The sequence below is a fragment of the Chiloscyllium punctatum genome, chromosome 35 (genome assembly GCF_047496795.1).
Source record: "Chiloscyllium punctatum isolate Juve2018m chromosome 35, sChiPun1.3, whole genome shotgun sequence".
Taxonomy (NCBI): domain Eukaryota; kingdom Metazoa; phylum Chordata; class Chondrichthyes; order Orectolobiformes; family Hemiscylliidae; genus Chiloscyllium; species Chiloscyllium punctatum.
The window spans coordinates 37249685-37274635 of record NC_092773.1 but is presented as its reverse complement, the minus strand read 5'-3'; the positions used below and the strand labels follow the sequence as shown (position 1 = coordinate 37274635).

General features: G+C 40.3%; 1 non-coding gene across 1 annotated transcript; it reads right to left on the bottom strand.

Annotated features, from left to right (window-relative positions):
* Window positions 1-14341: 14341 nt before the first annotated feature.
* trnat-cgu (transfer RNA threonine (anticodon CGU)) lies at window positions 14342-14415 on the bottom strand. Its single transcript has one exon. It is a non-coding gene; the product is annotated as a tRNA-Thr (tRNA).
* Window positions 14416-24951: the final 10536 nt, after the last annotated feature.

Genomic DNA, 24951 nt, shown 5'->3' with positions numbered 1-24951 from the left:
ATAGAAACCTTCCAGATAGATTCAATATGTCCTGACACGGTCCTGTATGCAACTGACCCCCTCTCAGACATGTGGATCCGACTCCCTCCCCCCTCCAAAACTAGTACAAACCCACCCGAATTGCAAGAGCAAATCTCCCACCCATGACATTTGTACCCCTACAGTTCAGGTGGAACTCGTCCTTCACGTACAGGTCCCACCTTCCCCCGAAGGTATCCCAATGGTCGAGGTATCTGAAGACGTCCCTCCTGCACCACCCTCGCAGCCACTTGTTAAGTTCCATTCTCTGACTCTTCCTCATCTCACTATCTCGTGGCAGGTGTAGCAAACCTGAGAACACGACTCTACTCGTCCTGCTCTTCAGCTTCCAACCGAACTCTCTGTAGTCACTTTTGAGATACTCAATCACTTTCCTGTCTATAGCATCGGTGCCAATATGTTCTATGATTTCTGGATGCTCACCCTCCAACTGGAGAATCTTGCAAACCCGATTGGCGACAACCCGGACCGTGGCACCAGGCGGGCAACATACCTTCCAGGAGTCCCTTTCCTGATCACAATATCTCCGGTCAATCCGCCAAACTATTGATTCCCCTACCACTTGCGCTTTTCTATTCCCCCGCTTCCCTTCTGAGCCACAGTGCCAGAGACCTGACAACTATGGCTTTCTCCTGGTAGGCTGTACCCACCAGCAGTATCCATAATGATATACTTATTGATGAGGGGATTGACCACAGGGGATCCCTGCTCTGACTGTCGGTTCCCTATACTCCCCCAATCAGTAACCCAACTGTCCTTATCCTGTGTCTGGGGAGTGATCACCTCCCTGTATATATTCTCAATTTCCCCCTCAGACTCTCGGATGATCCGTAGATCATCCAGCGCCAGCTCCAGTTCCCTAATTCGGTTTTCAAGGAGCTGGAGTTGGCTGCACGACACGCGGATGTAGTCGACAGGAACATGTGAAGTGTCTCTCACCTGCAACATTCTGCAGGGGGAACATGCAACGGCCCTGACTTCCATATCCCGCTAGTCTGAAAATCAGCACAGAACTAAACAAAGGAAGAGAAGAGGGGAAAAAAACAGAAACCTGAAAATTTACCTGGTTTACAGAATCTTAGTAAGTTTAGAGGAGGTCGGTAGGAGGGCGGTCTGATGGTGAAAGACCTCGGGTTTAGATGTCACACACTTAAAAAGTCCAGTAGTCCTTCGCTCCTCCCTCACACCTCTCGGCAAATGGAGGCCCCGATGCCTGAAACCAGGTTGTTAAAATGTTAGACTCACCTTTCCAAAAGTCCTTCGCTTCTCCCTCGCACCTCTCAGCAAATGGAGGCCTTTGCGCCTGGCCTTAGGGTTTTAAAAAATTGGATTCACCTTCCCAGAAGTCCTTTGCTCCTCCCTTGCAACTCTCGGCAAAAGGAGCTCCCGACGCCTGATCAAAGGTTTTCATACTGTTAGACTCACCTTCCCAGAAGTCCTTCGCACCTTCCTCGCACCTCGCATCAAATAGAGGGCCCGATGCCTAAACTAAGGTTTTTAAATCGTTACACTTAACTTCGCAGAGGTCCTTCAATCTCCCTCACAGCTCTCGGCAAATGGAGGCCCCGACGCCTAATCTCAGATTTTTGAACCATTAAACTGACCTTCCCAGAAATCCTTCACTCCTCCCCTGGAATTCTCAGCAAATGGATGTCCCAACGCCTGATCTAAGGTTTTTACACCATAAGACTCACCTTCCCAGAAGCCCTTCGGTCCTGCCTTGCACCTCTCGGCGAATGGAGGCCCCGACGCGTGAACGAACGCCTTTAGACTCACCTTTACAGATGTCCTTCACTCCTCCCTTGCAACTCTCGGCAAATGGAGTTCCCGACGCCTGAGCTAAGGTTTTTAAACCTGTAGACTCAACTTCCTAGACGTTCTTCGCTCATCCCTCATACCACTCGGCAAATGGATCCCCCGAAGCCTGATCCAAGGTCTTTAAACCGTTAGACTTACCTTCTCAGAAGTCCTTCGCAAGTCCCTCGCACCTCTTGGCAAATGGAGGCCCCGACTCCTGAACTAAGATCTTCAAACCTTTAGACTCACCTTCACAGAAGTCTTTCGCTCCTCCCTCGCACCTCTCAGCAAATGGAGGCCCCCACGCCTGAACTAAGGTTTTTAAAAGGTCAGACTCACCGTCCCAGCAGTCCTTCGCTCCTGCCTCCCACCTCTGGTCAAATGGAGGCTCCGCCGCCTGAGCTAAGGATTTTTAACTGTTAAACTCACCTTCCCTGAAGCCCTTTGCTCCTCCCTCGCATCTCTCGGCAAATACCGAGATTGAAAGTATTTAAGTTGAGTGAGTAAAATCAAGCATGATATACTGACCCAAGATCCAAAGGAGTCCCTAAATTCAGCAGGACATGAAGGTTATATATTTATCTGGCATGTCTGTGGGAAAAGATTTCAAATGGCAGTGTGAATGTAAAACGCCAACAAACATACACACACACATGCAAACACACACATATGCAACCACACACTCACACTCACACACAGACATTCTACATTGTGAGTGTTCCAGTACAATGACTGCAGAAATTATTTCACATTATCCAATTTAACATTATTTATTTAAAAGATCTGAGGAGAAGCCATACCTTTGTTGTGTTTAAGGGCAAGGATTCAACAGATCATTGGAACTTGAGATATATATGGAGATCAGCAACATGGAAATTTCTGGTTTGTGGGAAGGATTACAGCTGCTCAGAGCTCAGCGACACAGACATTGTTTAGATAGACTGTTGACGTGCTCCCTGTGTGGAACGGGATTTACTCTGTTATTCAGCCTCGTGTGACATCTGTGGGTTTAAACTGACAAGAGACCATTCCACTGGTTGTGGGGAAAACTCTTTTAAGATTTTCTCAGATCTGAAATTCAGAGGTCTTAATTCAACATCAATTAGTCCCATGGGCGAGAACTCATTCAGCTGGTCCATGAGTGGGCAAGTTTTCACGAGGGGATCCAGCCTAATGTCACACATCTGTCTTCGTCACTGGAAGAGAAGGTTTTCCGCTCCGTTTGGGCAGGGATAACCTCCACAATCCACTCTAATGTCAACCAGTCGAATTGAAACTGGAGCATGTACATCCTTCTGCTCTGTGCTTGAGAAGATGTGTATTAAATCAGTAAAGATTCAGACGCACAAGCTTGATAAACACTGAATGGATACCATATTCCTCCACTGAGTGTTGGAAGCGATTCACGTGGTCATCTGTACACAGTGAGCACAGATTATTCACATTAGTGGCAAACACTTGCCCCTTGTGTGGAAAGGGATTCAAATGGTTCTCCAAACTCAGCAGATATGGGCTTGTTCATACCGTTGCGAGAAAAAGTAAATGCTCTGACTGTGAGAACAGCTTCAAGCGTAACAATGCTTTGATGAAACGACAGTAAACGCTTTGTGGGCAGAGGCCGTTCACCAACACTATGTGTAGCAATGGATTCAATAATTCATCCGCATATGTGACACACTAGATTGGTTTAGCTCAGTTGGCTGGCTTGCTTGCGTGTAAGGTCGTGTGATACTGGCAGTATGGGTTCCATTCCCATGAACGGGTTGAGAATGCCATAAGCAACTGTCCTTTTCAACCTCTTCCGTTGCCTGAGGTCTCGGAGCCCACTGATTAAATCACCACCAGTCATTTCTGTCTCTAATCAAGAGAAGAGCTCAGATGGTCTGCATATCAACGGTGGCACACGCATTCCAGTGAGGTCAAATGTGATTTATCCTGCTGTTATTGCATCCAGAAATTAATTGTGTTCATTCTATCAGCAGGCGTTTACTTCATTGGATGTGAATAGCCTCTTTAATTGAACTGGGTTTTAATTGCTCAAGTATCAATCACATCAAATACACAGTTTTCCACAATTTCTCCCCAATGAAAGGAGACTGGTCGATATGCATTTGCACTCTGTTCTTGGGCATTTTCTTCGTTGTTCAAGCTTGATGTTTATTAAAAATGTATTTGATGAATTCAGAATTACTGACTGTGTTTCACTGCAAAGGAAGTCCGTGAGAAGTGTAATCACTGCTTGAGGAGATGCAGCAGTGAAATTGTGTCGATACACAGTGGGAGGTCAGTCTCACGGTGAGAGCACGTGAATGGTTTCTCATCAATGTGAACACGTTGATGGGAGTTCAGTTCCTGGGAACACTTACGATACTCTGGACATTTAAACGGTTTCTTTTCGCTTGTACCCATTGGTGTATTAGCAGAATGTAAGATTTAAGTACATTCTTTCCCAAAAATGGAACATAAATTGCCCGCTTGCCAATGTTAATTCACTGATGTCTCAGCAAGTGTGTGAATGGAGTGAATCCGTCCCCGCATTCAGAGTAGGTGAATGGCCTTTACCCAGTGGGAACTCGCTTGTGTTTCAGCAGGTTGCTGAAATACAAGTGAGTATTCAGTATGATCACATTGGTGATGCCTCATTTTTGGAGAACTGTTTTTGAAAGCATCTCCCACACTCTGAACAATTAAACAGTCTCTCATCAGTGTGAATGCATGAGTGCAGCAGGAGGTTAGATAACTGCACAAATCGCTTCCCACACTCAGAACAGATGAAATGCTTTTCCCCAATGTGGCCGGGTGAATTGTCGTGGTAGGCGAATAATTGAATACTTTCCACAGTCAGCACATTTCCAAAAGTTCTCTCCAGCGTCCCTCCATTAGTATCTTGGCAGTCCAGATGATTGGCTGAAGCCCCGCCCATAGACAGCACACGTGAATGGTTTCACTGGACTCGCAATGTTGATTTCTCCTTCATTTTCAAAGCCCGACGTGTTCAGGCTACTTTAAACTGAACAACTCCATCAGATACCGATGTGATGTGTCGTTGTTTCAGTTTCCAAAGATAACCTCATCTTTAATAATTCTGAAATTAAAACAGAAATAGCTTAGTAAGGGCTAGCTTTTTAAAAAAAGACGCGAAAGCATTTAATTGTCATTCTTCTTTCAGATGTGTATATTGAAGACAGGGTCAGCATGTATTGCTCATTCCTAATTTGACTGGACAAGGTGATGATGAGCAGCCTTCTGGAACCCTTGTTCTCCATGGGCTATCAGTACATCCTCATTGTAAACGAAGGAAATCCAGAATGTTGACGAAGTGACAGGGGGGGGAATGACAAAATATTTCCAGGTCAGCATGGTAACTGGTTTTTCGGGTTGTCCTCCCCACCTGTCATCCTTTACCTTTGAGATGGACGTGATTGTGAATGTGAAAGGTTCTGTTTAAGGAGGCGTGGTGAATTTCTGCACTTAATCTTATGGATAGTACAACCTGCATGTCTGAGTTTTTGGTGGTGGAGGAAGTGCACCTGTGTCGATGTTGTGTCATTCATGCGTTGCTGATCAATTCGGCAATTTTGTTCTGGGTGGTGTTGGGCTATGTATTATTGTTAGAACAGCACTGAGGAGTCCTCAAGGAGGTTCTGACTGAAATGCATCTTCCGACTTGGATGCTGCCTTATCTGCTATGCTTCTCCTGCAACATGCTTTCCAAAACTGCACATATTCAGGCAAATAGGGAGTATTCAGTTAAATTTCTTATTTGTGGCTTGTAAAGGAATAAACGACAGGTGGGGAAAGAACCAAAAGAAGGAGAAGAACAGTTGAAAAATGGAGTGGATAACGATATGGTTAGGAGAAAGAAAATCGGTTATTGGAGATATTTAGTTGCTTTTCGTAGGTGGTGTGTAATTTAGATAGGCTTCAAGGAAAAAGAATTGTATTACTTGCTGATGAAATCCCGGATTCTGACTGATCTTGTGGCCACAAAAGGGTGGTTCAATTAATTTCTCATAGATACTGGGACTTTCATAGCAAAGAGCGTTTTGGCCCTTTCATAGCCTTTTGGCCCTTCTTGCCAATGTCAGGCATCAAGCGCCGATCCACACTCATCCCATTTTCCAGAACTTGTTCTGTAGCTTTATGTGCTGTGGTGCTTCAAGTGATGATTGCTTTTTGCAATTCCACCAGCTCCAGCAAAATGCCATCATCACGCACATATTCCTCTCACCTCTGCCTTCCGCATGAAACCTTCAATCTGGGACACACTGGTGCATTCTGCCTTCACTCCTAACACCTCCCCACATGGCACTGTGGAATCATCCCCTGCAATTGCTGAAGATGTGAACCATGCATTCATGAAATATCAGAAATAGGAGCAGGTGTAAGCCCTCCAGCCCTTCGAGCCTGCTCCGCCATTCAATACGTTCATGACTGATCCTTTCGTGCGCTTAGATCCATTTATCCGTCCTCTCACTGTATCCCTCACTTCGTTTATTGTTCAAAAATAAGATCATGGCCATAAACAACGTTTACTGAATTGATGTCAACTACTTCATGCAAAAATCCTTCATCAGGAATCGAGGATTGCAAAGAGTAACAAACCTTTGGTTTATAAGTTCCTTATCAATTCTGTGCTGAATCTGCTCCAGCCTCTAATCTTGAGGCTGTGCCCTCTTTTCCAAATTTCACCCGCCAGTTGTAATATCCTTTCTACTTCTATCTTACATATTCCTTTCAAAATTGTACATATTTCTATGAGGTCTCTCCTAATTCTTCTGAATTCCAATGAATATAATCCCAATCCACTCAGTCTCTCCTCATAACGCTATCCCCTCAAGTTCGGCATTATCCCAGTTTACACCTTCTGCACCTCTTCCAGTGCCAGACCATCCTTTCTCAAGTAATGAGACCAAACCTGCTCACAGTACTCGAAGAATGTCCTCACCAGCACCCTGTACAGCGGCAACATAACCTCTGCTCTTTTAACCTCACCCTCTTTAGTAATGAAAGACAACATTCCATTTGCCTACCTACTTACTTGTTGTTCCTGCAGACCCGACCTTTGTGATTCATACACAATGATACCCAGGTCCCCCTGTACAACAGCATGCTTCAACATTTTAGTCGACAAGTAATAACCCTTTCTCTGTAACTTCTAACAAAATGGATGACTTCACGTTTCATCTGCTAAACCTTTCCCACTTGTTCAATGTAACTATTTTCCTCTACAAAGTTTCACATTCCTCTGCGCATTGTCCACTGCCATTCATTTTCGTGTCATCTGTAAAGTTGTCCCCACCTACAAATTATCTATATAAATTGTTAATAATTACAGTTCCAAAACCCATCTCTGAGGCTCACTACTACTCACTGGGTGCCAGCCAGAATAGGACACAATTATCGTCACTTTTTGCTTCCTGTTAGTTAACCATTCCTTTATCCATGCTTATACTCGACCACTAACATCATGCATCCTGACCTTACGCATCAGCATCTTGTGTGCACCTTGTCGAAGGTCTTTTGGAAATCTAGATACACCACATTCACTGAGTCCCCGTTATCCATCATACGAGTCATGTCTTGATAGAATACCAATATATTTGTAAAGCATGACCTGCCCTACATGAATCCGTGCTGTGTCTGTTCAATCTCTATCGCAGTGACCTCTTATTCCTTCCTTGATCGTAGACTCAAGCACCTTCTCGACTACAGAAGTTAAGCTAGTGGATGTATAACCCCCTCTCTTGTCGTCCTTCCATTTTTTTTAACAGTGGCGCCAGATTTACTATTTGCCAATCTGCTCGAATTGACCCAGAGTCCAGCGAATTTGCAAGATTACCGCCAGTACACCTGTTAGTTCCCCCACCAACTCTTTTAGCATCTTGGGATGCATTCCATCAGCGACAGGAGACTGTCTATGCTTAGCTGCATTAGTATGCCCAACACTAGCTTTTACGAAATAAAGATTGTTTCCAGGTTCTCACTGACATCCATCTCTTTGTCAATTACTGGCTTTTATTAGTGTATTCCCCTGTGAAGAACGATACAAAAAAACTGTTCAATGCCTCAGCCATTTCATCACATCCCATAACTATATGCCTAACGGACCAACGTACACTATAACCACTCTTTTTCGCTGTCTTCTTTTGTCAAAACTTCTGATGGACGTCTTTATTATCTGTGCGAGTTTCTTTTTTTCTCATGTTCTTACGGTTATTTACAGCACTGTTGTGGCATTCTGTTGACCGAGAAAGCTTTCCAAATCTTCCAGTTTCATGCTGATTTTAACCACTTTGTATGCCTTCTCCTTGAATTTGATAGCCTTCCTTACTTCTTGAGACAACCATGCCAGATTACACCTTTTCTTGCTGTCCTTCCTTTACATTGGAATATAATTTTGCTCATCACTTTGAAAAATGTAATTGAAAGCTCTGCTCATCAACGTACCCGCCATTTTTTTGTTTTGAGTCTACTTTGCCAGGTTCTCCCCGTTCTATTGTAGAGCCCCTTGTATATGCACAGGGATCTGGCATTGGTTTTTAACTTCATACTCTCCATCTGCATTCTCAATTCAACCATACTGTGATCACACCTTCCAAGCGAATGCTTAATAATGAGGTATTTGAATATTCCTGTCTCACTACAGAGGACCAGATCGACAATAGCTTGCTACCTCGCCGTTTCTTTGACTTACTGTTCAGGAAAACCATCACGATTAAATCCAACAACGTCCTCCTCAAGGCAACACAGACTGAGCTGGTTCGACCAATCTACATGTCGATTAAAATCCCCAAAGGTAATATCCGGCCCATTTTGACCAGCATTACTTATTTCTTTGTGTATTCACCTCACCAATTTGGTGGTCTACAGACTACGCCTATCAGTAAAAGTTTCTTCTTAGAATTTCTAATTTCCAACAAAATGGATTCAAACTCACTCTCTATCGAACCTATACCATCTCACAGTACCACGTTGAAGTTGTCCTTCAATATTAGACTCTCCTGTCTGTCCTTCCGAAAAGTCTGAAAACCCCGGATATTTAACACCCAGTCATGACCAACCTGTAACCATGTCTCCCTAATGGCTACTAAAACATATTAATACGTAATAATTTGTGTCATTAACTTGTCAACCTTGTTCCAATTGCTACAATCATTTGATAAACAGTCCTTATGATAGCTTTCTTAGACACATGATTTCCAACATCTCTGATAACATTTCCTGAATAATCCTTCCTTTTTACATCTTGTTTCTCCTCAACTGTCAAATTATGTCCTCACTCCTCAGTAACCAAGGGCCCAAACACATCTTCCAGGTGAAGAAACACTTTGCCTGCACTTCGCACAACCCAATCCACCATATCCACTGCTCGCGATGTTGTCTCCACTGTCTTGGGAAATGAAGTGTGTACTGACTGACTGCTTTACAGAAAATCCAAGTTCCATCTTCAAGAAAGACACTAAACTACCACTTCGCAGCCACATTAGCTAACCAGCCCGTTCCTTGGCCAACATCTCTGTCTCAGATTAACTGCAGTGTTCCGGAGAAGCTCAGTACATGCTTGAAGAACAACATCGCATTTTCCATTTGGGAATGCTGCAGCCCTCCAGACTCCATCAATTTCAATACTTTTAGGTCCTGAACTCATCCATCTCCTTGCCCTCCACCTCACACACCACTCCTTGCCATCACATATGCAGCCATTACACACTATCAATGTTTATTCACGAACAGTCTCCACACAAAAAAAAACTACTCACCCTCTCAGCTTGATCATTATCCATTAGTTTACCCAATTATTCTATCTGTCGTTGAGTTCTACAGCAACCTACCGTTTACTTCTTACCTCAACTCCAATCCCACCACCCTATCCTTTGCAGATCGGTCAATATTTCGTAGATTCTGAGTTCTGAGGATGTGTCACTGGACCGGAAATACTAACTCTTATTTCTCTTCTCAGATGCTGCCAAACCTGCTTACCTCTTCCAGCACCTTCTGCTTTTGAACCTGTTCCTTGGCGCAGAACTCTGTCTCAGGCCATCTGACACTGTGAATGATCGAGGAAATAAGGTCGTGCGTGTGCCCTTTTGGTGGCCTGAGATCGTCCGTGCTCAATGATCCTCTGTACCGAAGACAGTACTCTGTTCCTTTTGAAAACTTCTCTTGTCGATTCATGCTATTGCAATGTGAGCCATAGGCATCAACTTCTTAAGTCTATTAATACAGCAATCATTTGTATGGGATTTGTCACGGAGTTCTATTTTGAATGCGATCAAGAACAGAAAGAGAGAGAGAAAAAAATCTCATGCCAAATCTGAACAGACTGGAATTTCTGCAGGAGGTGGAACTTAGTGACTTTTTTTTTCAGATAGATAACACTAAAACCCTTTCTCACTGTGACAATGTGCCATTGGTTGTCAAAGCAAAAGGATTTATAGGCGCAAAGGCTTTAACAGTTTTTTCCACATATAATACCTGAATGATCTCACTCCAGTGTGATAGTACAGTTGTGTCAGTAAATGGGATGACTGAGTGAATCACCTTAAACATGCAGCCGGGGAACAGTCCTTGTGGGGTAATATCTGGGTACAGAATGCAGGGACGAGGGACTGAGAGTTTTTTGAGCCGGTTCACATCGCGACTGAGATGGTTTTGGAGGTTTTTACAGGCTAAAATTGGACAAATGTCGAGGTCGGAATGTGGTTGTGTCTCGCGTTGCTTTGTGAGACTACAGAGAAAATTGCACGTGTTCTGACCAATGTTTTACATTCATTTTTGGCCACCTGGGAGTGGTTACAGGATTTCAGGACTACTAACGTGGTTCCAGTTTTCAATAAGGCTGGCGGAGATAATGCAGCAAATTACAGAGCAGTGAGTCGAACATCACATTTCGGGAAACTTAATGAGAAGCCTCTTCAGGAGAGAATTAATTGCAACTTCTTCAGAGAATGTTTGACAAGCGAGAGTCAACATGGTTTTGTCAGAGGAATTCGTGACTGACAGATCAGTTTTTTTTAGGAAGTGATCAGATGTTTAAACGAGGGTAGTGAAATTGATTTAGTTTATGAGGGTTTTAGAAAGCCTTAGACAAGTTCCCACAACGGAGACTGGTAACAGGGTTAATATAAAAGGGATACAGGTTCACGTGGTAAGTTGGATCCAAAATTATTTGGTTGGTTGGAGACAAGGAAGCTGCTGTTTCTGAGACGTGGAACTGGTTTTCAGTGGTGGACCACAAGAATCAATTTTGTGTCTCTTAATGTTTATGATTGCACAAAAACAATATAGATATAATGTTGGGGAAATGATAAGAACATTTGAGGAGGATATGAAGATTGGAAAAGTGGTGAACAGTGAGGAGGAAGATCTTAGGGTCCAGGATTTCATAGTTGGATTTGTCAAATGGGCAGATAGGGGGAGCTAAAAATAACAATAAAAACATCAGGCGATGCATTTCGTAAGTAACACGTCATGGGAGTACTCAAAGAACGGTAGGGCGCTGGGAAACCGAAAGGAACAGAGTGACTTTGCATGTGGGTCCACAGATTTGTGAAGGCAGCAGAATATAGTAGTTAAGAAGACAAGTTCGACTTTATAAGTCAAGGCAAAGATTATGAGAGCAGGAATATCGGTGTCACATGTCGAAAAGTTCGTGAAGAAAGCATTTGGCACGTTTGCCTTCATTAGTCAGAACATTGATTATTGAAGTTCACATGTCATGTTCTGGCTGTACAGAACATCAGTGGAGCCACATGTAGAATATTGCTGACAGTTCCGATCACCTTCAACAGGAAAGATATTGTAAAACCTGAAAGAGTGAAGAAAAGATTTACAAGGATGTTACAGTGTCGAGAGGGCTTGAGTTGTAAGGAGAGAGTGTTTGAGCAGGGGCTTGAGTTGTAAGAGGAGAATATTTGAGCAAGGTCTTTTCCCAGCAGTATTCCAGGCTGGTGTGTAAACTTGTAGACATTTAAAAAATCATGACTGGGGTTGGATCGGTGACTGGCCTAGGCCTTGTTTTTACCCAGGATGGTGGAATTCAAACCGAGAGGGCACAGGTTTAACGCATTTTACACGGACACACTAAACACGGGACAAAGTGTGATAGAGAGATATTTGGATTTCCAACAGACATCATCTCAGCTTAGTCTTCTATTTAAAAAAAAAGGCATGTACTTGGTGAAAATAATTTGAAAGGTAAACGGTGAAGAGACCGTTAAGGATATAAAAATTGAGTGATGTTGAGATGAGGAGTTTTGTGAGTAAAATATTGACCAATGCAGTATTAAGTGGAGAATGAGATGTTTGCAGGAATATTCAATACTGACCCTTTTATTTAAATTAGATATTGCAGGTCTCTGGAATACAGAGGGACCTGGCTGTCCTTCTTTGTGGATCACATTAACATGGTCTGCCGGGGACACAACTGATTAGGAACGCAATAATTTATTTGTTCAGCAATGACTGGACCAACATTTATTTCCGCAATCCTTTCAGTACTTGAGACGGGGAGAGCCTGATCGAAATACTGCATTTCATGATGTCTTTTTTTGGAGAAACGAAGTGTTGCAGTTATCAAATTGCAGCTTTCTCTTTTCCTTTTCACCCTTAATGTTCAATATTCAGTTGATATCAGAGAATGCAGAGTTTCTCCAGCAATTATGCTTGTGTTTTAGATTTCCTGCATCCACAGTTCATCTTTAGCTCGCAACTTGAATGATCTAATTTTATGAGGAATGGAATGTTGCAAGCTGTCAAACATGTGACAGAAGATTCAAACTGAATGCTGGCAAGTTCATCATCAATTTTCCGAAGCAGATCAGCTGAGTTGGGAATAGAGTCAAAAAGTGTGGTGCTGGTGAAGCAGCATCCGCGGAGCAGGAAATTCTATGTTTCGCGTATAGGATGTTCATCAGGAATTCTTGAATCGTCGATTTCCTTGCTCCTTAGATGTTGCCTGACAGGCTGTGATTTCCAAGTGCTACACTTATTGACTTTCAACTTCAGCATCTAAAGTTGTCATTTTCTGTTGAGGTGCGATACAGTCAGGTACTGTTCCTGAGATGTAATAACGTGGTCGTGATGACAGAGTGAATTTGTAGTTGAAAACGTATCTGTGAATCAATATTATTCTCCCGCTCCCACTCTGCCAAAGACAGGCTGATTCAATGGAGCTTGTTGTTACAGCCAGTCAATTTGACAGCTGTGCATTTGGCAGGTCGCGAAAACGTGATTTACCAATGCGGTTTCGAGACTCGAATACGATACGGAGACTTTCGGTCTTGGGTCTGCCACGGCCTGAATTTGAAAGTGGGTTTTGCATGTTTGCATGTGTACAGTCGGTGTAATGTATATTTGTGTCTGAGAGTGTAACCAGTTTTATTTTCTGATGGGTTTTAAAAGTGAAGCGATCAACAGAATGTTGATTTTCATTTTTCTTTGAGAATGTAAATCTGAACGAAAACATGAATTGTTGGAGAAACTCAGCAGGCCTGACAGCGTCTGTGGAGAAAACTGAGTTAAAGTTTTAGATCGACAGATATCCGTTACTTATACATTTCTATATTATAAAGCTGGGAAATTATCAGTCTTATCTGTTGAATCAGGGATTTTATCAAAATATCTCAATGACAGACAACCGTCACCTTTATAAATTCAAAAGGACTTTATTGACTGTAATGCTGTTTCCGTTGCTCTCAGCTGGTGAAAGGCGATGCTTAAATGATTGCCTTCTTTCGTTTCTCTTCTCTCGGTTTGCAGCAATGTCTAATGGAGAATTGGTCCTTTCAGTGTCTAACTCAGCATGTGTCTCCATATTTCTCTCTTTGTCTCACCCTCTTCCTGTTTCACATTCTCCGACACTCTGTCTGTCCATCCAGCTCGTTACCTATTTCAGCTCTATGAAAAGTCTGACATTTCGTGACTGTTTGAGTGTGGAGCTGCTGAGAGGCTTTTTGTCCACTGACTGGAGTGCATTGAACTGGGCTCACATTCTCCAGATAATGTGTCTGCCACTTCAAACCAGGCAAGGCGACACCTCTTCCTCAAACAATTATGACAGTTTCGAATTCAAAATAGAATTCCTAATCCACCAGGATAAAAAACAATTACACTACAAATAAAGTAGCACAACGATGTATATACTGTTGGTTTAAATGTATGAACGGTGACATCAGAGAATGTGAGTGAACAGCTGGTGGTATCTCTGCCATTACCACAATATTCCCTGTCAAATCTGCAGCGTCTCCTGCCTCGTATCGTTGTTCCGACCGAACTGGGAATGAAGGAGGGGGAATATGAGATGAGGAGAAGCAGAAGTGCTTGTGGAATAGTGGAAAGAAACCACAGATATAAGTAATAGTTCGGAATATAAAAAAAGTGGCATTCACTGGTGGAACTTAACCTGGATCACCAAATCATAACAGCGTGAAAGTCCAAAACGACAATGAGTGAGTTTCGGGAAGACTTGAAACACCAAAGCCCAAACATGAACGCAACAAGTAGGCACCGCTGGGAGTTGAACCCAGGATTTCCTGTTTACGAGACAAGCGCTTTAACCAACTAAGCCACGGCGCCACAGCAAAACTGCCCTTACTCATCTATATGTGAAGTTGCTTAACCACTTCCTCACATGTGTTTTCGGATCAATGTTGCGAACAAAGAATTGCAATCAATCCTCGTATTTTCAAATACAAATAGTTTAAAGCTGAAAATTCTTCACTGAAAAGGCACAGAAAAACATAATCTCTTCTTGTATTCAATTAATACTGGTAGTTTCACCTTGTTAAAGTGACACGAGAAAGAGGATGTGTTCATCCTATCGGGGCCCATGAACCACGTTAATACAAACAGAAGGGACCTCACATCAAGAGGAACAAGATCATTGTGGTTAATTGACGAGGTACAATGTGTAAGTAAGTATAAACATTGGGCAGTAAAAGCTGACCCAATGGCACTGACATTGAGGTTTGCACTATCAGTTCCGCGCTCACTTCCTGCCTTATGCCTCCCAGGCATCGTTGTCTATCGCTTTATTTTACTGTCTTCGTCCACGTCTCAACTTATTTCAAACGATTGCAGATGTCTGATAGGAACCATTAAATTTTCGAAACGGATTCCTGGAGTATAGTTGTAACTCAATGAGAAAGGATTCACTGCATATCCAGAATTACCACAGTGATGGAGGTGATAAATTACTTTCCTGAACCTTTCAACTCCTCAGCACAGACATGCTGCAGGACACCGCTCGTGGGGAATTTCCAGGATTTACACTCAGCGACACTGAAGGATCAGCGAGATACATCCAACTAAGAAAGGTGATATGATTGGAGGGGCATTTGCGGTGGTCGTTTTCCGTGTATCTGCTGCCTTTGCCGTTATATACGAATGGAAACAATTACTGACAGATTCCGGCAGGATCTGGGTGTGTGCTCTGCATACAAGCAAGAATTTGTTTTCATTCTAATAATTCACAAAAAGAGGAAAAAATCTTCATTACTTGAGTGGGAATTATATCCAGGTCTGTGCGATGCAAATTAGGACTCGTTATCAGGGAACTCCTGTGATGCTGACCGTAAAACTTACAACCTGACTTGTAGACAATAATGTGTATGCCGTTGACTCCATAACAAACTTCAGTTGAAAAGTTGCTCTCTCCAAGTTTCGAAAAAGTTCATATCATTGCAATGGATTTCACTGTGAAGAAAGCGGAGCTGTGATAATCTGATGTTTAGCAGATGTACTGCAGGAACGCACAGAACAGGCTGGTGGTCACAGGGCCTCATTTTGACGCGCTGGTCTCCAGTGAGCGGGCAGCACCAATAAGGGTGTCGTGACAATCGTCTGATTCCAGATGCCTGGCTAGAAATGACCAGAGATTTCTCGCTGAACTTGTTCAGGGTCTTGAAAGGAAGAGACCATGACTCAGATTAGGAACGTACATTTCACTGGAGTGGATCATTTAATCGCGTAGAGACTGTGAATACAGCAATGGAAACGTCCAGCAGACATGCAGGCAACACTGAAGGGGGCACCTGAAGACGAATGTGTTCAATTTGCCAGTGAAAGGCACTGCTTCACAAAGTGTGATGTATTGAAATAAAGTAGTGACGCTAATTCTCTTTGCTGGTTCTTCACCTTGGCAATCTTGTATCCCCCCGATATAAATGTCTCCATTACATATGGAAAAGATGAGAGGAAGTCAACGGTGGGTCGGCCCTGTTGTGTAATGGATAACACGTCTGAATTTGAATCAGTCTAATGTAGTTTTCAGTTCTACTTAGCTCAATTGCAGCATGCTGCTTTGTTGAAGTCAGTCAAAACTGGATTTATAAATACATTAAGGGCAAAAAAGAGTCTGTGAAGAGTACCGGGACACCATAAACGGGACACCATAAAAATCAATAAGTCCGTCTCTGTTTGGTGCTGCTCGAGATGGGGGAGATATGAAACCTGTGCTTTGTATGAATGCTTACTGTGGGGAAGGGCATAGAACATAGAACATGGAAGAGTACAGCGCAGAACAGGTCCTTCGGCCCTCAATGTTGCGCCGACCTTTGAACTATTCTCAGCTTATCGCCTTACAAAATACTATCATCACACATGTGCTTCTCCAAGGATTGTTTAAATCTCCATAATGTGGCTGAGTTAACTTCACTGGCAGGAAGAGTATCCCGCGCCCTTACCACTGTCTCAGTAAAGAACCTGCCTGTGACATCTGTCTCAAATCTATCACATCTCAATTTGCAGTTGTGTAGCTTCGTACAAGCTGACGTCATCATCCTAGGAAAATGACTTTCATGTCTATCTATCTCATCCTCTGATCATCTTGTATGTCTATATCAAATTCCATCTGAGCCTTTTTCTTTCAGCTGAGAACAGACCCAAGTTTCTCAGCCTTTACTCATGAGGCCTTCCCTCCAGACCAGGCATCATGGCGGCTCAGTGATTAGCACTGATGCCTCATAGCGCCAGGGACCGGGTTACAATTCCAGACTCGGACAACTGTCTGTGTGGAGTATGCACATTCTCCCTGTGTCAGCGTGGGTTTGCTCCGGTTTCCTCCCACAGTCCCAAAATCTGCAGTTCAGGTGAATTGGCAATGCTCAATTGCCCGTATTCCCATGTGCATTAGCTGGGGCAAATATAGGAGAATGGGTCTGGGTGGGTTTATGTTGGGAGGGTCGATGTGGACTTGTTGGGCATGGGAGAACAAGAACATGGGAGAACAAGAATAGAAGTATATATAAAAAAAGAGTGACAGAGTTTGAGATCACAAGAATAAGAACATAGGTGAGTAATAAATATGTGAAGAGGGATATAACGGAAGAAGAGAATATGAGAATGTAAGAGAAGGAGAACATAAGAAAATAAGACCAGAACGAAACGAAAACATAACATCCGAACAACATAAGAGAATATGTACAGATGCAAATACGAAAACAAAACACAAGTGAGTAAGCAAATAAGAGCGTGAGACCGTGAGAACAACAGTGAACAAAAATATAAGGGAACAAAAATATCAGACTATTAGTCAATATATGAATAATAACAATAGAGAATGGGAAGGTAAGACAATGATAATGTTAGAAAATTTGAGGAGTTACATATGCAAATAAGAACAAAAGGGAAGAAGGTGATAAAGTAAGAAGAACCTATGCGAATAATAAGATAAAAGAATGACAACATACGAGTATAAGAGAATAAGAAAATAAGAACATTTATGAATATGCAAATATGAATATAGAATAAAAAAGCATGAGATTTAAATCGAAAAAACAATATAAGTGAGTAAGAACATAAGTGAGTACAAAAATAGGAAAAATACCGGATTGGAACACAATGGAATAATTAAACAGGAGAATAGAAACAGAAGAGCATTAGAGAATAAGCACATGAATCAGAGAATTACATAAATGGAAAATACTAAAATAAGTGATTAGGAACATAAATATACGAGGACATACAAAGTACAGTTGAGTTTAAAATGAAAGAGTATGAGAACGTAGGATGTTACGAGAATAAGACCTTCAGAAAACAAAAGCATAAGTGCTTTAATGAAAAAGGAAATGATTACATAAGAGGAAATAATAAGAACAGAAAATAAATCAATCGATGTGAATAAGAACATAAGAGAGCAGCAACATAGGAAAATAAAAGAAAAAAAACATGAGAAAACACACAAGATCATGAGAGATTAAAAAGGAATATCAGAATTAGAGAAAAGCAGAATAAGAATGTAAGTGAATAAGTAAATAAGCTTATTTATGATTAGAAAAAGAAGAACATAAGAGACTAAAATCAGAAGATTAAAATAGAATTCAAAGTAATTGACTGAGAACATAAGTGAGCAGACCATAGGAACGTCAAGCAGTAAGAACACAAGAGAGCATAACATGGATAATCATTAGAATGTAAGCATTCGCATCGAATAAGAATATTAGAAAAAGCGAATAAGAGAATTTTAACGTCGGAGAAAACGAATTGACGAGAATAGGAATACGTGAGAATGCAACATAAGGCAATAATAAATAACAGCATAAAAACGTAAGAGAATAAGGAATTTAGAGATGAAGACGGTACTACTCCAAATGAATAACAGAAAAAGAGAATGTGGACATAAGAGAATGAAAATATTTGAGAATAAAATAATACGACAGGAAATTAGGAAAAAAAATAAGGGAATGAAAAAACGACAACAGTGGATAATAAGTACATTAACATTGGAGAATAAGAAAACAACAAAATAAAAATGTAAGTTAATAAAGAAAGGGAATAAGTACAGAAGCAAATCAGAATGTAAGTAAATATGCAAATAAAACACAAGGGAATAGGAAGGTACATTAATAATATCATAGGTGAACTATAACACAAGGGAATAAGAGCATAAGAACATGTGCAAATATTCAGGTAAGAACGTAAGAGAATGAAAACTCAAAAAAAGACAAAAACAAAATATCTAAAGACCAATATAAGATATCCAGAATATATGAACATTTTAGAAAAAAATAACACAACAGGATAAGAGCATATGAGAACAAGAACATCAGAGCACTAGCGATTAAGAACATGAATACTCAATTCAAGACCAAAACAATAAGAATAACACTGACTGATAAAATAATACAATAAGGGCATAAGGGGAGAACAGAAAACAGAATATCAGAGAGGAAGAACATAAGAGACTAAGAACACAACAGAATAAGAACATAACATAATGAGATTATCATGGAATACGCACAATAGCGACTTAGAAAATAAGTGTCTCATTGAATAAGAACAAAAAAAGAACATGAAGATAAGACAGGATAAACATTAGTGATTAACAAGGTCAGCGCATAAGATCTTACGGGAATAAGAAAATAACACCAACATAGCATTTGCGAACACTAAAATGAGAACACGAGAGAAAACCAACACAAGACAAGAACAGAAAAAATGCAGATGTTAGAGCAGATATAAGACAGTAGGAACATATGAACAGAATAGAATAAAACACAAGAGAATAAAAACACGCAAAGAAAAGAACAGACGAGCATCAGAGAAAAAGAACATCTCTAAAATATTTCATGAGCAAAGAAATAAGAACAAAAGTGATTGGTAAAATACGCCCATAAAATCATCGGGAAGAATGAAGGGGAATAGAAGTGACGAACAACATAAAAACACAGGAGAATAAGAATAGGAATGAAAAAGAATATAATATAATGTGAACATAAGTTAAACAGAAAATAAGAAAATAGTTGAATAAGAACACAGGTGCGTGTGACCACAAGAACAAAAGCGAATTAGAATACACGAAGACAACAGAACATAAGTGAATATCTGAATACAGATATAAGGGAATGTGAAGGTTAGATAATAAGAACATGGGTGAATTCGAACGTACATCAATATGTGAATTAGAACATTAGAGAATAGCATGGTGAGTAAATAAGAACCAAAGTGAATGACGAGTTAAAAACATACGAGAATAAGGGAATAAGTACTTAATCTCATTTATGATCATGAACTTAAATGCATAAGATATAAACATTTTCGAACTGAAGTGAAGAATCATATAAGTGAATAAGAACATAACCAAGCAGAAACATAGAAACATAAGAGAATAAGAACATTGGAGAAGAAGACCGTGAATGACATAATCAGAACATAGAAACATGAATGAATAAAATCATGACAGTTAGGCCGTAAGCAAATAATACAATAAGAGCATAAGATTAAAAGCATGAGAACATGAGAAAATAAAAACAAAACAGAGGAAAGGTATAGCAGTAAGAGAACGAGACAATAAGAACATGAGAACTGAATAACACAACAATATTAGACAATAACAACCTAACAGAATGAAATATGAAAAAGACAATAATAGAACAGGAGTCCATGAGAATGGAACATAAACATTATGTTCATTACAAGGAACATTACAAGGGGGCATAGCTTTAAATTAAGGGGGGGGGGTAGATATAGGACTGATGTTAGGGGTAGGTTCTTCACTCAGCGAGTCGTAAGTTCATGGAATGCCCTGCCAGTAGCAGTAGTGGACTCTCCCTCTTTATGGGTATTTAAGCGGGCATTGGATAGGTATATGGAGGATAGTGGGTTAGTGTAGGTTAGGTGGGCTTTGATCGGCGCAACATCGAGGGCTGAAGGGCCTGTACTGCGCTGTATTCTTCTACGTTCTATGTTCTAAACCATGATGCACTGATATAAGCGTCTTTGGCGATAAAGAGCAGAGGAAACAACAAAGGCTGAGTCGAAACCAGAAACAATCACCATCCAGGAGTGTTCTCTCGCAGTCGGGGAGCGCTTCAGTGGTCCAGGACATTCGGCTTTGAATCTTCAGTTGTCCATTCTCCAAGGCTGACTGTGAGCTAGGCAAAAATGACAAGTGGCCGAGCAGAGGCTGCCAGCCAATTTTGGTACCCATGGGGATGGCGTCAAGCGTAAACGTGGGTTCACGTCACACTACAGGTGACCTCACTACACTAAGATTTCTCTCACAAACATGCATACGAGTGCACGCACATGTGCACGCGCGCACATAAACACATAGGCGCGTGCGTGCACACACACACACATAGCCACAGACGTGGACACTCACACAAAATGTCTCTCACAGAAAAAGCTTTCCTTCATGCACGCACACATATATCCCCACACTCAAACCCACGCACGTACCCTTTCAATAACATATACCCCATTACACACATATACACACACGCTCTCATAGACACTCACGTGCCGACATACACACCCATATGCACACACTCACTTTGTCTACCCTGCACTCACACATATATAATTTCTTTTGTATGATTTTGTACTTGCTGCACAACATTTTATTTTACGAGAAAACTGCATTATTCATTTAAGATTCTGAAAATCCCATTTTAGAAATGCAATCAGTCTGAACGAACATTGAGACACATACTTTAACCTGACAACTTCAATGCATTATCTGTTCTGCAATGGTTCCTATTTTCAAAACTATGTTTATCATCTAACTTTTTAAAAAAAATCTGGGATTTACATTTGAAGGAACTGAAAATAAATGATCATTCCTAATGATAAAAGCCTAAAGCTAATTTTGTTTAATATTTAATTCCATGACAATTCGGTCTTGTTGCTTTAAATTCTGTGTCTTATGATTCTGGTCCACAACCACCTGATGATGAAGCAGCGCTTTGAAAGATACTGCTTCCAGGTAAATCTGTTCCCCTACAAACTGGTGTTGTGTAATTTTAACTTGACCCAATGCGAAAATAATAGAATAAGCACATATAGAAGCCAGCGAATAAGAGAACAAGAATTTTCGAGATTATGAAAAAGAGAATATTAAATGTTGAGAAAAGCGTAAGAACAGAATGCACAATGACCAAATAAGAGATTGAGAACATCAGATAATAAGTGCATCTGGTAATAAGGTAATAAGAATATAAGAGCGTAAGAAAGTGAGAAGAGAAATGCAAAAGAGGTTAAGAAAAATACGAGAATAAAAATAGAAAAGAATAAACTCTTAATACAATGAGCACTCCCGAGAAAAAGCTCATAGGTGAATGAGAAAATAAGGACATAAAGGAAGTAGAACGTAAGCGAATAGGCCAATAATAACATAAGGGAACATGGATTTAAAATAAGAAACACATTCAAGTTTAAAATGTAGGAGGAGAATAGCATAGGAGAGTAATAGGATTAGACCTTCAGATAAATGAGACAGAGCATTTATGAATAACAAAATAAATGCAGAAATTAAAATCATAAGAATTAAAGAGAAATCAACATAAGCGAAAAACTACATAAGTGAGGAGGAACAGAATAACATAAGAGAGCATGCTCATAAAATGTGATGGGGATGTGATGGCTTAATTGTGTAATCATTGGACTGTAAATCCAGCGAACCATGACAAAATGTGAAAGTTGATTTCAACAAATATTTGGAATCAAAAATCTAATGACTGCTCTATATCCATTGCCTCTGCTCGAATTAAAAACGCCATCTGTCTCACTAATGCTCTTTAGTGAAGGAACTTGTCAATACTTTACTGGTCTGGCCTACATGTGACTCCAGCTCCGTAACAAAGTGGCTGACATTCAGCTACTCGCTGGGCTATTAGGGATGGGCAATAAATGCTGCCTCACCAGCGATGCCCACATCCTCATAAAGAATAAAGAGAAAACTAATAAGACAAAAACAACATAATAGAACAAAGCTTTAAATATAAGGACGAGAGAAAAAGATAACAAGAAAATAACTTGAGAAGACCATAAGACGATTTATGATAATGAAAAGAAGAATACAAGGAAAAAGGGTTTTGGAGAAGATTTGTAGCTCGGGGGCTCGTTTTTGTGGTTCTGTTCGCCGAACTGGGAATTTGTGTTGCAGACGTTTCGTCCCCTGTCTCGGTGACATCCTCAGTGCTTGGGAGACTCCTGTGAAGCGCTTCTGTGATGTCATCAGTATAAGTGCCGGAGGAAACATCACAGAAGCGCTTCACAGGAGGCTCCCAAGCACTGAGGATGCCACCTAGACAGGGGACGAAACGTCTGCAACACAAGTTCCCAGCTCAGTGAACAGAACCACAACAATAAGGAAACAGAACCAAAAAACTTCAGATAAATGAACAAAGGTGATAAAGAATATATGTGAAGCGGCGTATAGAAACAGAAAATAGTAAGAACATAATATAATAAGAACTTGAAAAACATAGTAAAACTTTTAGACTAAAACCTAAGAACGTAAGAGGATCACAACAGAAGATAATAAGAGTACGTGAACAGTGGAAGAAATGAATAAAACACAGAGAATATAAGAGAACAAGAATAGACGAAAATAGGAACATAGGAGAATAAGAGAATTAGACAACGAGGAATTAACTTCATAAGAATATAAGAGAATCAGCATCTAATAGAACAAGACACAAATAAGAATCTAAGATAAGAAAATAAAAACATAATAGTCTACTAATGTGTGAGATAAAGAGAACAAGGCTCGAAGACAGTAACAGAATAAGAGAATGAGAATATTAGGGAATGTGTACATAAGTGAATAAGATAAAAATTATAACTGAGTAAGAACATAAGGGATTGAGAACATGATAACAAAAGGGTTAAGATTGTAATAACAATCAAAGAATATGAACAGAACAGATTAAAAATGGAACATCTTGGAAACATAAGAGCATAGGCACAGAAGTGATTCAGAACATAAGAGAATATGGCAGTAAGAGAACAAAAACATAAAAGAATTGCATCCTTAGTGAATATGCGATTGAGGACATAAGTGAAAGCAAAGATGATATAATAAGGGCATAAGAGACTAACAAAATAAGACCGTAAGAACAGATGAGAATAAGATAATTAAGACATAAGACGTTTGATGAATATTAACATGAGAACATAAGATTAGAAAAGAAAAGAACAAGTAAAAAACAACTTAAGTGAATATGACTGACAGATCGCCGGAACAAATTAATATAATAGAATAGCAATAAAAGAGAATAAGAACGTAGAACAAGAAAATAAGAGCTTCAGAGAGTAAAAATAAACATGAATAAAAGAATTCAAGAACAAAATAGTTAGAACACATTGAGCAACAGCATAAGAGAACAAGGCCATAATGGATGAAGATTAATTTGAGAATATAAGAAAGGAAGAACAGGAGAACATATATAAACAAGAAGAGAACAGAGAATAAAACAAACGATAACGACCGGGGGAAAGAATAAGTACAAAGAAAATACAATCATAAAACATCATTGAATAAGAACACAAGAGCGTGAGGACAGGAAACAAATGCGAATGAGAACATCAGAACACAAGTGAATCAGAACATAAATATGAATATGCGAATGAGAAGATAAGAAAATGCAAATTGATGTTAATAGAAACTTAGGAGTTTCAGAACGTTGTGAATGAGACCATAATAGAATTGGAAGGCAAGGTCAAAAGAAGGTTAGCGAATTTAAGCACAAGTGATTAGGTGAACAAGAAGGTAAGGGAATAGGGTGGTAAGACAATACGAACCTGAGATAATAACAACATAAAAACATACGAACATATGAGAACAAGGGAATAAGAAGGTAGATGTATTTATGGATATGAAAAAAGAACACAGCAGAGTGAAACATAAGATTCACAGAGACAAACAGCACAAGTTAATAAGAACATAATGAGTAAGAACATAGGAACGTAAGTGACGAAGAACACAAGAGAATAAGAACATATTGGATCAGGAATATAAGAGCATTAAAGAATGAGAACATGAATAAGAAAATTAGAGAACAAAAGAATAAAAACATGAGTAAATAAAAACATAAGCGAATAAGGACATCAGCCAATCATAGACTAAGACAATATGATAAGAAAATAAAAGATTGAAAATAAAGAGCATAAGAGTGCAAGTCTCGGAGAACGAGAGAATAAGAACATGAGAAATAGGTATCACAAGAACATAAGGCAATGATAATCTAAAAAAAAAGACATCAGTAAGTGAATAACGGAATAAGAGTAAATGAGAATACAACATGATCCAATGAGAACATAATGGAATAAAACATAAAGAATATTCGGGAGTAAGAATATAAGATTACACGAGAGTAAGACCAGCCAATG